Here is a 14,907-nt window from a genome sequence, read left to right on the forward strand (position 1 = left end):
TAATAATAATAATAATAATAGTTAGTAAAGCAAAAGTTTCCTTAGGTTTCGTCTATGTATTTGACTTTCACTTATATGTTTCGCTTTTAAGGATACATGATGAAACAGCCCTAACAGTGACTCTTAAAATGTACAGTTCCTAAAATTGTAAACAAAGGCATTCATCATCTCCATTGTATAAAAATAATAACAAGAAATGAATGCTAACAGGCCGAAGGATATTTTAGAGTTAAGAATTGCCACAAAGACCCCGATTGTGCATAACTGACTCGAAATCTCCAAGGTGGTGTGATGGCGCAGTAGTTAACCTGAGTTACATTCCACGGATTCCTACGCGCGCTGGCCGTGAGTTTATTTGTGTAAGCGCTATGAGCATGGATAAGGCACTATATAAATAAAACGAATTATTATTATTATTATTATTATTATTATTATTATTATTATTATTATTATTATTAGCGGCTGAGGGGTTCGCGTCTATTCCAACATGCACTGGGAGTAAACAGGAATCCCTTGGGGACGCAGTGCCAGTCCGTCGCTGGCCAGACTTTGAGTGAATGGGCCAGTTTAGATCCGCCACTTCAGCCAAAAGGCCAGCAAAAGCTACTGGGATCTGGGAGAAAACAAAACTTCAGGGACAGCACGAAATGGACTTCACTCGTTCTCTCCGCGTCTTTTTGGATTTTCTCCAAGGTCTTATGGATTTCTTTATACATCAAATTCATGTCACGTTAATAGGCAGTTTCCCCCAGCGATTAAACATGGCGAGCAGTGTGGTGTAGTGGTTATGGGTTGGAGCTTTAAACTCTGAAGTCACTGTGTGACCATGAGCAAGTCACTACACCTCACCTGCTCTGCTGCAATTGGAAAAACAAAATAAATGTAACCAGTTGTATCTTAGATGTCCTAAGCCACGTAGGGGTATCAGCCAAATTGCATGGAATGATGTGGGGACCAGCTCCAGCTCCCCACAACCCTGAAAAGATTTACTCAGAATTTTATGCTATGTACACTCTTAAATGTATTCTCCCAGTTGTTTTATATACTGCATATATGACGCATACAGATTGTCTTCTATTGGTGTTGGCTGGTCCCACCTGTTGTTTTGATTAAATATGTGGTGGGTGGTGCTTTGGTCCATTTTTTTTTACCCCAAATACTAATGCAAATATTTTACAACTGTTCTTGTTGCTCCCGTTCCTTTAGAAAAGTGAAGATATTACATATAGTTCCTCAGTGCGGTACATGAGGTGAACAGTAAAATACTGTGAATAGTGAAAGTAAAGTACCTTTTCTGAAAAAAAGAAAAATTACTTTATGTTCTACAGAAAATTATCTGTATATCGTAAACAATACATTACATTTTTTTTAAAGCCAAGTTCTGCAAAATCTATATTTTTCTACTTTCAAAATTTGCTAGACACCTTACCTTTACTGCGGTTACACTGAAAAACAGTGTAAAGCTGTTAAATAGCGAAGGTAAACAACTGTAAAATGTAAAATGGTAAAGCACTGCCACACCGAAGTTACGCTATTTGCATAAGGACACGCCTCCTTTTACCGTGTTGTTCCTGGTGAACCGCATACCTTTGCACAGAAGGGGAGATAGCTGACTTATTTTTCCCTGCGTGCTGAAGGATTTTTGAGGTTATGGAAGCTGATTTATGGTGGGTTGTATTCTATAAGCTGGCACACCATTAGGACACCATACACCACAAACTCAAACTTTACTTCTCCACCAGACAAAGTGCCATAACTTAAACATTAAATTCTTTTCAATGTATAAAATTAAATGATGTAAAATATTTTTAATTGATTGTCGTTATTTTACTGATGCAGACTGTGTACTGGTATTTGATCCTGACAACATTTTGTGACGGTTTGATGATTGGCATATTTATTACAGTGCATACATTTCAGGTTATGGTTAAACATTCACTTTTGTTGTAATATGTTGTAATGAAAAAAGTTACTTACTATAAGGTTTTACCGTAGACCTAAAAATATTGTCCTTATTTTTTACGGTAAAATTCTGGCAACCACAGTCGCCAGTTTTTGTTTTTTTTTTACCGCTGTAAATGTAACTTCTGTTTTTTTCTTTTTCTTTACATTGTTTGGATAAAGGCGTCAGCCAAATATTGTAAGTAAATGCATTATTATATGTGTGTATAGTATGGAATCGTTCTTTAAATTGCTTTTAAGCCCATTCTTAATATATTTATTAGTCTAAAAATAATAATAACAGTAATAATAATTCTTTACATTTATATAGCGCTTTCCTCTCTATTCAAAGTGCTCTCCAAGCAGGGATGACCCTGGACTCGAATCCATACTCTAATTACTGCGAGGTCCTCAGATTTGCGCATGAGCAACTTTTTATTGTCTTAATCAATTAAAAACAAATACATTTACGTTTGTTTGCTTGGCAGGCGCTTTTCTCCAAAGCGACTTCCAAAAGAGGTAATTAAGTAAGCTGTTTGTTCAGCACTCGCCTAGTCTGTTTGTCTATACTGGAATAGCGTGTATACAGTGTGCATAGACTTTGAAGTGCGTTCGTTTTCAGTATTGGATCGTATTTGCCTGATAAGCTATAAAGTCCATCCGTTAATCTGAACAATCAACAATGAAGATGATTCCGGAGACTGCACTATCTGATTATGTGCCATGGAGATGGAAATTGCTTTTTCCTTTTAGGATTCTTCAGTCAGGAAGACATTTACATTTATTTGGCTGACTGCTTTTATCCAAAGCGACTTGCAACATCTGAGATACATTTTTCCCCCCAATTGGAGCACAGGCGGGTGAAGTGACTTGCTCAGGGTCACACAGTGTCAGTGGTGGGATTTAAACCCACAGCCTCATGTTTTGAATTCCAAAGCCTTAACCACTGCATCACAGTTGCAATACATTTTGAATTTTTGAAATGCAGTACATTTAATATTCCTGAAGAAACTCTCGCTAATGCCTAACGATGTGCCTAATGTGCCCGTGTCGTGATCACCCTGTAAACTTTGCACATTGTGTCGACTACCATAACATTATACTTTAGCTGCAATACCCATAACTCATTTAACTAAAATATTGTAAAATACTCCTTAAGAATAACACAATAGTTAACATTCAGTGTAATGCCTCCCCCGGTCATCTTGTCTTTAACAGAGCAAGTCTGTGTTTCCTGAAGATATTTTCCTTGAAGTGCAGTAAAGACAGATGTGTGTTTGAGATGCTATAGGTCAAGCAGATGTATTCTTCCTTCCATGTTAGGCTAATGACATCTCGATGTCGCCAAACGGGGCCCCGCGGTCGACTGGATGGTGTGCAGCGCAGTGGACGAGCGCCGAGGACGAGCCCGGCGGCGCGTACCTGCACCACGCACCACACGAGCGCTGGAGAAGGCGCGTTCACTACCACTTGCGATTTTCACTTTGTGTTTTATGTCGTAATGAAAGAATCCCATTGCTTTCTTTTATTAAGCACCAAGGTAATACAATCCTAATCGTAATGCGACGGCTTTAATTAAAAATGCATGACTCGTTTTGCTCAATTAAAAACGCTACAATACACTCATCGCAATAATTTTACGCACTGTTCAGATTGTGAGCGTTATTGGATGTGATAAAGAGCAATGGAAACAATCTGACAATTAAACAATTAGTGCGGTATGATTAAAGTAATGCAGTTACATGTGACTATCAACAGGTTTCTGCTAAACTGAGCAGAAAGTTTGACTTGGAGGCGATGTGTCTTTAATATTAGCGTAGTAATACTACAACACTATTAAGATAGCAATGGCTTTATTGGGAGTTCCAAAGAAAAAACAATAAAGGATCTGTTGCAGAAAATTGGTGTCATGGTGGCTCAGTGGTTAGCGGTACTGCTTCTTCAGCGTCAAAAAATAAATAAATAAATGTGTCAAAATGGTTCTTCAGTGCCATGCCATTAAAGAACTATCCGCATGAAGGATGAAACTTATTTAATCAGGTTCAATAAATAGTCATGAAATGATGTTAATAGACTTGTAAAATAATAATGAGTTCCTATGTATAAAAGAATTGATGTTGGTAGGGGTGTAGCAAGATGATGCGGTCCAAAAGACAGACCATAATAAACGTTCTTAGTCTGGTCTTAAAAATACCCCTTACGTTTTTAAAAGAAAAATAAATTAATTCGTAAATTTAAACCGCTACTCAAATCGGAAATGACGAAAAGGAATGCGTCGCCGCCGTGAATCACCCGGTTTACCCATTTGCGCAAAAGTGAAATTTAAAAATTAAGTGCATTAATGAAACTGAATATAACACTGAGGTAGTATTTCATGACAACTATAACTTTCGCAGCACAATTTACATCTTTTGCATGATATGTTGCCGTTTTTCCAAAGTTGATGATTCAAATGTCTATATAATTATATATTTAATAATCGGTTTTTTTTTTTTATTTTATTTGATTTTAGCTTAAATGGCACTCCATTTTAGCAGAGATTCTCAGCCGTGCTATAGGCATCTCACCAGGATTGCAAAGCAAAGTTCTTTACACAGCTGAATACTGAAGTAAATGCTGTAGAGAGTAAAATATATTATGTGAGCTAACAGTTATGCTGCAACAATAATGTTACAAACGAGAATAACGCAGGATTGTGATTAAGTTAAATGAATCTGAATAATCAGCCAGGGGCATCTCAAGTTCCTCCTGGCCCAAACTGGCTTGCTGTCTGGGGCTTAATAATGGTGGAAAGTAACCTCCTGTTGGAGTTGATTGCTTCTGTATCAAATATGTAACTGTTAGCACAAATGATGCACTTGTCAACTCATCTAATAACTCTTTGGCAGATGTGTGCACCACCAAACCTATCCAAACCAAATGAAAGTGATGAAATGGTCAGTGATTTAGGACTTTATATCCAGACCACAAAATCACCAGTCAGTGGATGTCAACCAAAGAATGCAATGTGTCGGATGGTACTGAGAAACCATCCAGCAAAACCAGCAAAACAACAACATCTTCCCAACAACCTGTCTTGGTAGATGTAACAGAGTGGTCCGAATCAGTTGGTTTGAAAAATTTGGTTGCTGGTTGGTGTAAAGCATAAAACTTGATGGAGTATTTTGTATCTACAGTACTCTCTTTACAGGTGAAAGTAACAGAATGCACATGGAACTGCTAATGAATTCTTGATTTGTTTAGTGGCAAATAAATAAATAAATAAATAAATAAGTTATAGGCAAGTATATGAGCACAAAAATTGTCATCAAGCTGCATTTAAAAGAGTTTGGTTTTAATCCAGTCTATTGAAAGACCTAACATTTTGGTGTCCGATGTATATATATACTAGCTGTTTAAGTCCTGTAAAAAGCCCGGGGTCCAAGAAACTATTGAAATCGTCACAAAAAAAAATTGAAATGTAGAGATGTCAGGTAATTGAAAGGAACTCCTCTGGGCATCTCTCTCCTTGCAGGATTCGTTTTGCCAACGTGCTTGCATTGCTTGTGCATTAGCAGCGGGAGGAAAAGTAAAAGGGATATCGTTTTGCTGATGTTAGCGACTAAGCGACTTTGTCTTTCTTCAGAGGTTTCGTTTTGCTGACATCCTGGCCTTGCTTGTGTTATTAGCTGCTAAGCGAGTTTTCTGTTTCCTCTGAGGTGGACCTCTTACCCAGACTCCAACACTCACTTCTAGGCCAACAGACACATAAACTTCCACGCGTAGATGTTTATGTATATTGTCATGCTTGGGTCACAGAATTGCACAAAAAACTCAGAATATTGTAGAGACAGGAACTTTATTCAAACACTGCAAACAAAACATGTCTCTTTCAGAAGCTCAGTATGCAGTTAGCTCTCAATTAAAGAATAGACATCATAGGGGAGCACAACGGGGGTGGAACCCGCAACAGGAGCAGAGGATGACCGGGGAAAGAGAGAGAGAAAACAAAGCAATCAACCAAAAACCGCTGTTCAGGCTTTTAAGCATGCTGAGTACTGCACTGAAAGCATATCGCGTAACAAAGCAGCCGCAAGTAAGTCCAGCAAGTAAAGGAGCAATGTGAAGCTAGTCTGTCAGCGTTTTTAGGAGGGGCTTTTTGAGAAGTGTCCGTGTCTTCTAGGGGTGCATTCAGCCCCCGCTCACAATATATATATATATATATATATATATATATATATATATATATATATATATATATATATATATATATATATATAATAGGGGGCTTTGCCCCCTACTCGCTTCACTCACCAACCCCCAGGCTGGCGCTACTCGCAAGCCACTTTGTGTTTCTGCCACTCGCATATGGGGATGCAGATGTACAATTTAAACAGATTGTTATTTTCATGGGCCTGTAGCGGTCTGTGTGACCCTCCATGGATATGCCTCCCCAGACAATCATTAACCCACCACCAAACTGCTCATGCTGAATGATGTTACAGGCAGCATTGTTACATATGCATACTAGACGTAACTATTTTACATTACAGTGAGTAATTAACCGTATTAAAAAATAGTAAAATGTAATAATTTGAAAATAAATGATGTTTTATGTTGCATTCTATTTTTTACTTGCATTATAGACTTTCGTTCTGTTTGGCTTTGAAATTAATACGCAAATATTATTTAAACTTACACTTTTACTATAAAACTTCAGTGAAAACAATTTTTTGAATTAAATTTTTGTCAATATCGCATTGAATTTTGATTCTGTGTTTGGAGTTTCATCGTGACAATGCAACGCATAACTGCCTGTGAGAGAATTTCGTTTCTTTCTCTCTAATAAATAATCAGACTTTTTCAAATGCTTGTCTCTGTGATTTGTCTTTGCAAAAAGCTATTCTAATGGGAAACGGTTAACGTTTTAATACGAAAGGCATATCAAGATCTCCTTTGTTGTCTAATGTTATCTGGGTTCTGCATTACCTTTCTTGGATACATCCTTCTTTCAACAGTTATTTGGCCAGTGGAAGACCGTGCGGTGTTAACAGATGTAGATATTCTTTGGGATATTGTAAGTTGATGTTTTCATCTTCCACACCATCACCACCTACTTTTTCAGCATAGTCTATTGATACACATTTAACTAATTTGATGTTGGACTGATCGACAATTTTCTCATTAATTTATTTGACTTCATGATTTCTTGGCACTAGTATTGCCTGCGTATTCATTTCTTCTGTTGATAATCCTTCCTTGATGAAAATCATCAATAAGATTTGGACATAATACATCTTCTTTAATTGGGAACTTTAAAAAACTTTAAAATTTATAAGAGCAGAGAGAGCAGGAACTGTGTCTATCAAAAGCATTCACATGAATGAGATATGAGCGGGTCGTGTACGTGGTTGAATATGGTTGAGAGGAGGTTGTGACTTGAAAAAAATCTCATGTCAAAAGTTTCGTCTCACTGAACTTGAAAAAATCTTTAAAAAAGTCTTGTCTCATCGTAGGATTATATAACAACAACAACAACAACATTTATTTATATAGCACATTTTCATACAAACAGTAGCTCAAAGTGCTTTACATATTAAAGAATAGAAAAATGAAAGACATAATTATAAAAAATAAATCAACATTAACATCGAATAAGAGTAAGGTTCAATGGCCAGGGGACAGAAAAACAAAAACTCCAGACGGCTGGAGAAAAATAAAATCTGTAGGGATTCCAGACCATGAGACCGCCCAGTCCCCTCTGGGCATTCTACCTAACATAAATGAAACAGTCCTCTTTGGATTTAGGGTTCTCACGGAAGGGCTTGATGATGATGATGGTCACGTAGACTTCTTCCTTTTAATCCGTCCATCATTGTTGGAGCATCATGAAGCTTTGAGTAGGTGGAGGTGGCACAGGCCACCACCACAAAGAAACGGAAAAAGAAACAGAAAAGAGAGTAGGGGTCAGTACGATTTTAGAGCCACCATGAATAGTTATTATGATGAATTGAACATACAGAGTATCAGGATTAAGTTAAATTACGATTAAAATGAAGTTATAAAAGGCCATGTTAAAGTAATGTGTTTTCAGCAGTGTTTTAAAGTGCTCTACTGTATCAGCCTGGCGAATTCCTATTGGCAGGCTATTCCAGATTTTAGGTGCATAACAGCAGAAGGCCGCCTCACCACTTCTTTTAAGTTTTGTTCTTGGAATTCTAAGGAGACACTCATTTGAGGATCTGAGGTTACGATTTGGAATATAAGGTGTCAGACATTCCGATATATAAGATGGGGCGAGATTATTTAAGGCTTTATAAACCATAAGCAGAATTTTAAAGTCAATTCTGAATGACACAGGTAACCAGTGTAGTGACATCAAAACTGGAGTGATGTGTTCTGATTTTCTTTTCCTAGTTAGGATTCTAGCAGCTGCATTCTGCACTAGTTGCAAACGATTTATATCTTTTTTGGGTAGTCCTGAGAGGAGTGCATTACAGTAATCTAGTCGACTGAAAACAAACGCGTGAACTAATTTCTCAGCATCTTTCAGTGATATAAGAGGTCTAACTTTACTTATGTTTCTTAAGTGAAAAATGCTGTCCTAATGATCTGATTAATATGTGATTTAAAATTCAGATTACAGTCAACAATCACCCCTAAGCTTTTTACCTCCGTCTTGACTTTTAATCCTAATGTATCCAGTTTATTTCTAATAGCCTCATTGTATCCATTATTGCTGATCACTAAAATTTCAGTTTTCTCTTTATTTAACTTGAGAAAATTACTATTCATCCATTCTGAGATACTAGTCAGACATTGTGTTAGTGAATCAATAGAATCGGGTCATCAGGTGCTATTGATAAGTACAGCTGTGTGTCATCAGCATAGCTGTGGTAGCTCACGTTGTGCCCTGAGATAATCTGACCTAACGGAAGCATGTAGATTGAGAATAACAGCGGACCCAGGATAGAGCCTTGTGGAACACCATATTGGATATCATGTGTCTTGAGTTGTAATTCCCACAACTAACAAAATATTTTCTCCCTGTCAGGTAGGATTCAAACCAATTTAAGACACTGCCAGAGAGGCCCACCCATTGACTAAGGCGATTTCTAAGAATGTTGTGATCAATGGTGTCAAATGCAGCACTCAGATCTAAGAGGATGAGAACAGATAAATGGCCTCTGTCTGCATTTACCCCAAGTCATTTACTACTTTAACGAGTGCAGTTTCTGTGCTGTGATTTGTTCTAAAACCTGACTGAAATTTATCAAGAATAGCATGTTTATTTAGGTGGTCATTTAACTGCATAATGACTGCATTCTCAGAACTTTACTTAAGAAGGCAGGTTAGAGATGGGTCTAAAATTTTCAAGAGCGAGGGTCAAGATTATGTTTCTTAAGTAGGGGTTTAACTACAGCAGTCTTAAGACAGTCTGGGAAGACCCCAGTATCTAGTGACGAATTTACTATGTCAAGAACATTATCAATTAGCACGCCTGATACTTCTTTGAAAAACCTTGTTGGTATCGGGTCAAGGACCAGGTGGAGGGTTTTAATTGAGATATTATTTTTGTAAATCAGGTAAATCTATCCTAGTGAAAGAGTTTAATTTGTTTATAACAGGATGTTGGGGTTTAGGGGATCCTTAGTGTTGGGGAGATATACTATGTTATTTCTAATATCATTAATTTTTGATTGAAAATACAGCGACAGCCTCACAGGTTTCACTGGAAGCACTTAGGAGGCATTCCTTTGAGCTACCTGGGTTTAGTAGGCGATCAATTGTTGAAAATAAGACTCTAGGATTACTAGCATTGTTATTTATAATCTTGAGAAATAGCAGCGTCTCTCAAGACGGACAGTGTTATTGTATTCTGTTATTTTGACTTTTAATATTTCGTGGTGGATAGTAAGTTTACTCTTCCTCCATTGACGCTCAGCTCTACGGCATGTTCTCTTTAAATCAGACACTCTTTGGGTCTTCCATGGTATACCAATGCTAGAAGATTTTTTCACTGTCTTTTCAGGTGCAACTATGTCAACAGCAGCTCTCACTTTAGAATTAAATCTTTCCACCTTACTATTTACATTGTCCTCGCTATTATAGCTGGCACTATAAACGGACTGATTGCTTAAAATGTTTGTAAGTTTTAAAGCTGCTGCGAATCAAAGAAGCGTTTTTAACAATATGCTTCTCATGAGTGTTTTTATCATTATTTCTATATTAAAAAGTAGAAGAAAATGGTCTGATAGACCAATATCAATGATCTGTTTTATATCAACTTTCAGTCCTTTAGTAATCACTAAGTCTAATGTATGACCTGCTTTATGTGTAGGCTGATTTATGAGTTGTCTCAAATCAAAAGAATCCAGGAGGTTCATAAATTCTTTTACTTTTAGATCACACTGATTATCTATATGAAAATTAAAGTCGCCAACTATTAGGAGTGTGTCATAGTTAGTAATTAAAATTGACATTAAGTCAGAGAATTCCTCAAAAACGCGCGTTATATTTAGGAGGTCTATACACGGATAGTACTAGAACTTGAGAATCTCCATGAATAACAACGGCGAGATACTCAAAGGACTTGAACTTACCAAAACTGACATCTTTACATTTTAATCGGCTCGAGTAAATGTTAGCCAATCCGCCCCCCCTTTTTCCCTGGCGGTTTGCATGAGTAAAACTGTAATCCGGGGCAGATTCGATTAAAACTGACGCGCATCTGAATTCAGCCATGTTTCATTTAGTGCAATAAGATCTATTTTTATCACTAATAAGATCGTTGATAAAAACGTTTTGTTAGTTAAAGCTCTGACATTTAATAGTGCCATATTTAATGTTTGGAGGTGCAGAGATGAGTACTATGTGCGTTATTGTTATTTGGAATAGGAACTAAATTATTATTATTAGCGCGCTCTGTGTATATTTTTGTTTAATCTGTGATCTGTTTTATAGTTTTAATACATTGTTCCTCTAAAATAGTGATTTTAATTAGATTATTGGAGTTTATGCCGTATTTCCTAGGTTTTCTACGTGCATTGAGATTGCTTATTACAGTATTAATGGTGTGAACTTTAACGGAAGACTCTATTAAACATTCATCATGTCCTGGCACAGCAGTATTATTTCGGAAGGGGTTAAGAGCAGAGATAGATAGTCAAGAAAACGAATTACCTTCGATATGTTTTCGGAGAGGACCCGGCGCGAAACTGTTCGGATGCAGGCCATCACGCTTGAAGAGACGCGCCTTTCCAAAAGAGATTCCAATTGTTGATGAAGCCGACATCCTTCTTCTTGCAGAAACCCTGTAGCCAGTTGTTCAACCCTAGCAGACGACTGTAGTACTCGTTGGATCGTCTGACGAGAGGTAGTGGACCTGAAACGAAGATCTTTGCCGATGGGGTCCTCTCCTTCGTGTCTCTAATCAAAGCTGCAAAGTCAGCCTTCAGGATTTCTGATTGTCGGTGCCTTATATCGTTTACACACACACACACACACATATATATATATATATATATATATATATATATATATATATATATATATATATATATATATATATATATATATATAGTATATATATTTATTTGTAGTTGGAAATCCACAAAGGGAGAGGAGGAATCATGTATCATAAAGTACTTTTTATTCCTGAGCTTTGTTCCTTTATTGTGGATCTCCAACTACAAATATGCAAACCATATCACAGACTTTCATTTTCATATTATCTATATATATATAGATTTACTGCCAAATAATGCAAATAGTATGCAACATGTGGTTCGCCCTAATTCTGGGCTCATCAGGCATACACACTCACTGCACCCCCTCGAACCTCGGATGTCAGCATAAGAGGCGAAGCCTTTTTACATTGTACCATGGCGTGTGGTTTGTTTATTTGACAGCATGTAGATCGGGGTAATTACATTTATGGAAGGTAACCACCCATACAATCAAATTGTGATTCAGACTACAAATGCCATATATATTTGATACAGACAGGGTGGGTTTTAAAGGTGTAAGGAGGAAATTACATCTTCAAGGATTTAACTGAAAGCAACGTTAAAGGGTCCAAGCAGAATTTCCCACATTTGGTCAGTGGGGAAAAAAGAGAAAGGGTCAGTGCACTCTGCCACCCTCTGGTCCGACCAGGAATTACCTTCTTTTGAGTCCTTTAGCTGCCTCCCATGCACATGTGTGTGACACACACACACACATAACAAATATATATGTGTGTGTGTGTGTTTTCAGAAGTCAACGTAAGTTTTTTTGTGTGAAAATTGTCTAGGTAAAGCAACACATCGCATTAAAAGTGTCTACTGAATCCAATTAATAAATGATTTAATTGTACAGATATACAAGAGGTAAAAATAAGCATCGTTGTGTTTCTTACAAGAATATAAACAGCTTCCGGGGTCTCATAGTGTCTGATCTGATCTGTCGGAGGCCTACAACTGTCCTGACTGCAGCTGCATTTGGTCGTTTGGCTCCCATAATGTCCCTGACTTGTAAAAAACCAACACACAAATTAGTATGTCAGTTTACTGCTTTACATAAATTTGCGTTTACTGCATACTTTCAGTTTTTGGTTGTAAGTTGACATTTTCTCTAAACTTCTCTTAAAATCTTATGGAATATTGACTGTGAGCAAATACTTGCCTAATAAGACACAGTCGTCCATAAATAAATATTAGTTCAAGATTTACTGATTTAAATGACAGAGGCTGGAATATTTGAAAAATGCATTGTTTTGTTTTACTGGCCAGTAAAGTAATCTGCACCATTAGATCACATCAAATATTTACCTTTAGAACCTTTGCGATGGCTTTGCTGTCATCTGAAGCAGTGCTGGCTCAGCTGAGACTCCTCAACGGAGCTGATGTGCTTTAGTAGTGAGTGTGAGTTGATGTGGAGACGTTACTGAGCGTCTCTCAATAGCGAGACACCAACATTCCATGCCATGTCTAAATGACAGATTAGCTATAATTATAGAGTACCCTCAGTACTGTATACAGTACACTACCACATACAGTACCCTCCATAATGTTTGGGCCAAAGACAACTTTTTCTTGATTTCCCCCTCTGCTCCACAGTTTAAAATTACAAATCAAACAATTCAGACATTGTGATTAAAGTGCACATGGCAGACTTTCATTTAGGGGATTTACATACCTTTCAGTCTCACCATGTAAAAAGGAGAGCACTTTTGCTACACAGTCCTCCTATTTCAGGGCACCATAATATTTGGGAAGATTGGTGTCACAGGTGTTTGTGATCACTCAGAGGGTTTCACTGCTTCATAAGATACCTCTGCTTGCTTCTACCTTTTAGGGTCTGTACTGTAAGAGATGAAAGTCAAAGAAGCCAATATTAAGATGTAAAACAGCAATAAAATCATTAGATACATCAATTAAACCTTAGGATTACTTAAATCAACTGTCTGGAATATCAATAAGAAGAAAGAACACAGTGGAGAGATCATAAAATTGTCTGATAGGCCAAGGAAGACCTCCACTGCTAATGCCAGAAGAATCCTCACTATGGTGAAGAAAAATCCCCAAACGCCTGTCTGACAGATCAGACACAGTCTTCAGAGTGTGTGACGACTATCGGCAGAAGACTTCATGAACAGAAAAACAGAGGACACACTGCAAGATGCAACCCACTAGTAAGCCACAAAACTAGAATGTCCAGATTGCAGTTTGTGCAAAAAGGACTTAAAAGAGCCTGCAGAATTCTAGAAAAAAACGAGTGGTTATCTGAATTACTGTAGCCATTTTCTTATGTGGCTATTCTCCTCTGACTTTTCTCATCAACGTGGCATTTCTGGTCGCTCTCTGGATGTTTTTTTGCCTTTCACACCATTCTGAGTAAACTCTAGAGGCTGAAAATCCCAGGAGATCAGCAATTACAGAAACACTCAAACCAGCCCGTCTGGCACCAACAACCATACCACACTTCAAGTCACTGAAATCACATTTATTGTTCCCGTTCTGGTGTTTGACGTGAACATGAACTGAAGCCTCTGACCTGCGTCTGCATGATTTTATGTATTGTGCTGCTGCCACGCGATTGGCTGATTAGAGAATTGCATGAATAAGCAGGTGTGCCTAACACTTTGTACAGTGAGTGTATTTATAATTTAAATTTAAATGTATGGATGGGGTTTGCTCCTTTAAATTGGAGAATGATATAATTAATTTGTATGTAGAAGATTTTATTAAAATAAGACATAATGAAAACACTTTAGTTTAGGTATTTCAAAAATGCATCTGTTTCTCATTTACAACTAAGTTACAAGGAGCTAGCATACACTTTCTTGGGTCTTCATGACAATTACACAGCATCAGTAAAGTGTTTATTCACCTCTGCAATGTGACCGACTAACAAAACGTCACTTTGGAATGCTCTGTGGTGGCTTAACTGAGACTCATTTCTCTTATTATTCCATATTTATTATAAGACCTGTGAATCCTTCATATTAACAAGTCATTTTACCAGCATGTCACTATGCCACAAAGCACAGAGATGAATAACTGATCTCCTGATGTTCTATAAGTGTTATGAAGACCGACAGTAGCCTTCATTATGGTCTTGTTACATAAGAGTAAATGAGTAATGGCTGCATTTTTGTAGTGCCTAAACTAAAGTGTTCCCAGTATAATAAAATGAAAGTAAAGCAAAATGACATGAAAATACAACCTGATTTGTTCTAATATTACTAGGGGGGTTCGCCCCCTGCTTGCTTCACTCACCAATTCCCTGGGCCTGCGCTATGCGCCAGCCACTTTGCGTGTCTGCCACTCACGTTGTGAAGAGGGGGGCTGAACACACCCCAAGGAGATGCGGTCGATCCTCCGAAACCCCCTCTTAAATGGTGATATAATGGGAAACAAATGCAGCTTTTTTTTACCTCCACTTTGCTCAATCAGCTGCTGGACTGCTGCAGTGCCGCATGATCTGCATCTCGCGTGGCACTTC

General features: G+C 37.6%; 1 protein-coding gene and 1 long non-coding RNA gene across 4 annotated transcripts in view; one reads left to right on the top strand and one right to left on the bottom strand.

Moving 5' to 3' along the window:
- LOC120527212 overlaps positions 1-1,468 on the bottom strand; it is a 42,018-nt gene extending 40,550 nt beyond the window's left edge. Inside the window, exon 1 of the long non-coding RNA XR_005633291.1 lies at positions 1,430-1,468. This is a non-coding gene — a long non-coding RNA (uncharacterized LOC120527212). The remainder of the gene's footprint in view (positions 1-1,429) is intronic.
- si:dkey-247m21.3 (5-hydroxytryptamine receptor 4) overlaps positions 1-14,907 on the top strand; it is a 333,240-nt gene that overhangs the window by 1,353 nt on the left and 316,980 nt on the right. The window lies entirely within an intron of this gene.

Source organism: Polypterus senegalus, chromosome 4 (assembly GCF_016835505.1).
Source record: "Polypterus senegalus isolate Bchr_013 chromosome 4, ASM1683550v1, whole genome shotgun sequence".
In the NCBI taxonomy this organism is placed as follows: Eukaryota; Metazoa; Chordata; class Cladistia; order Polypteriformes; family Polypteridae; genus Polypterus; species Polypterus senegalus.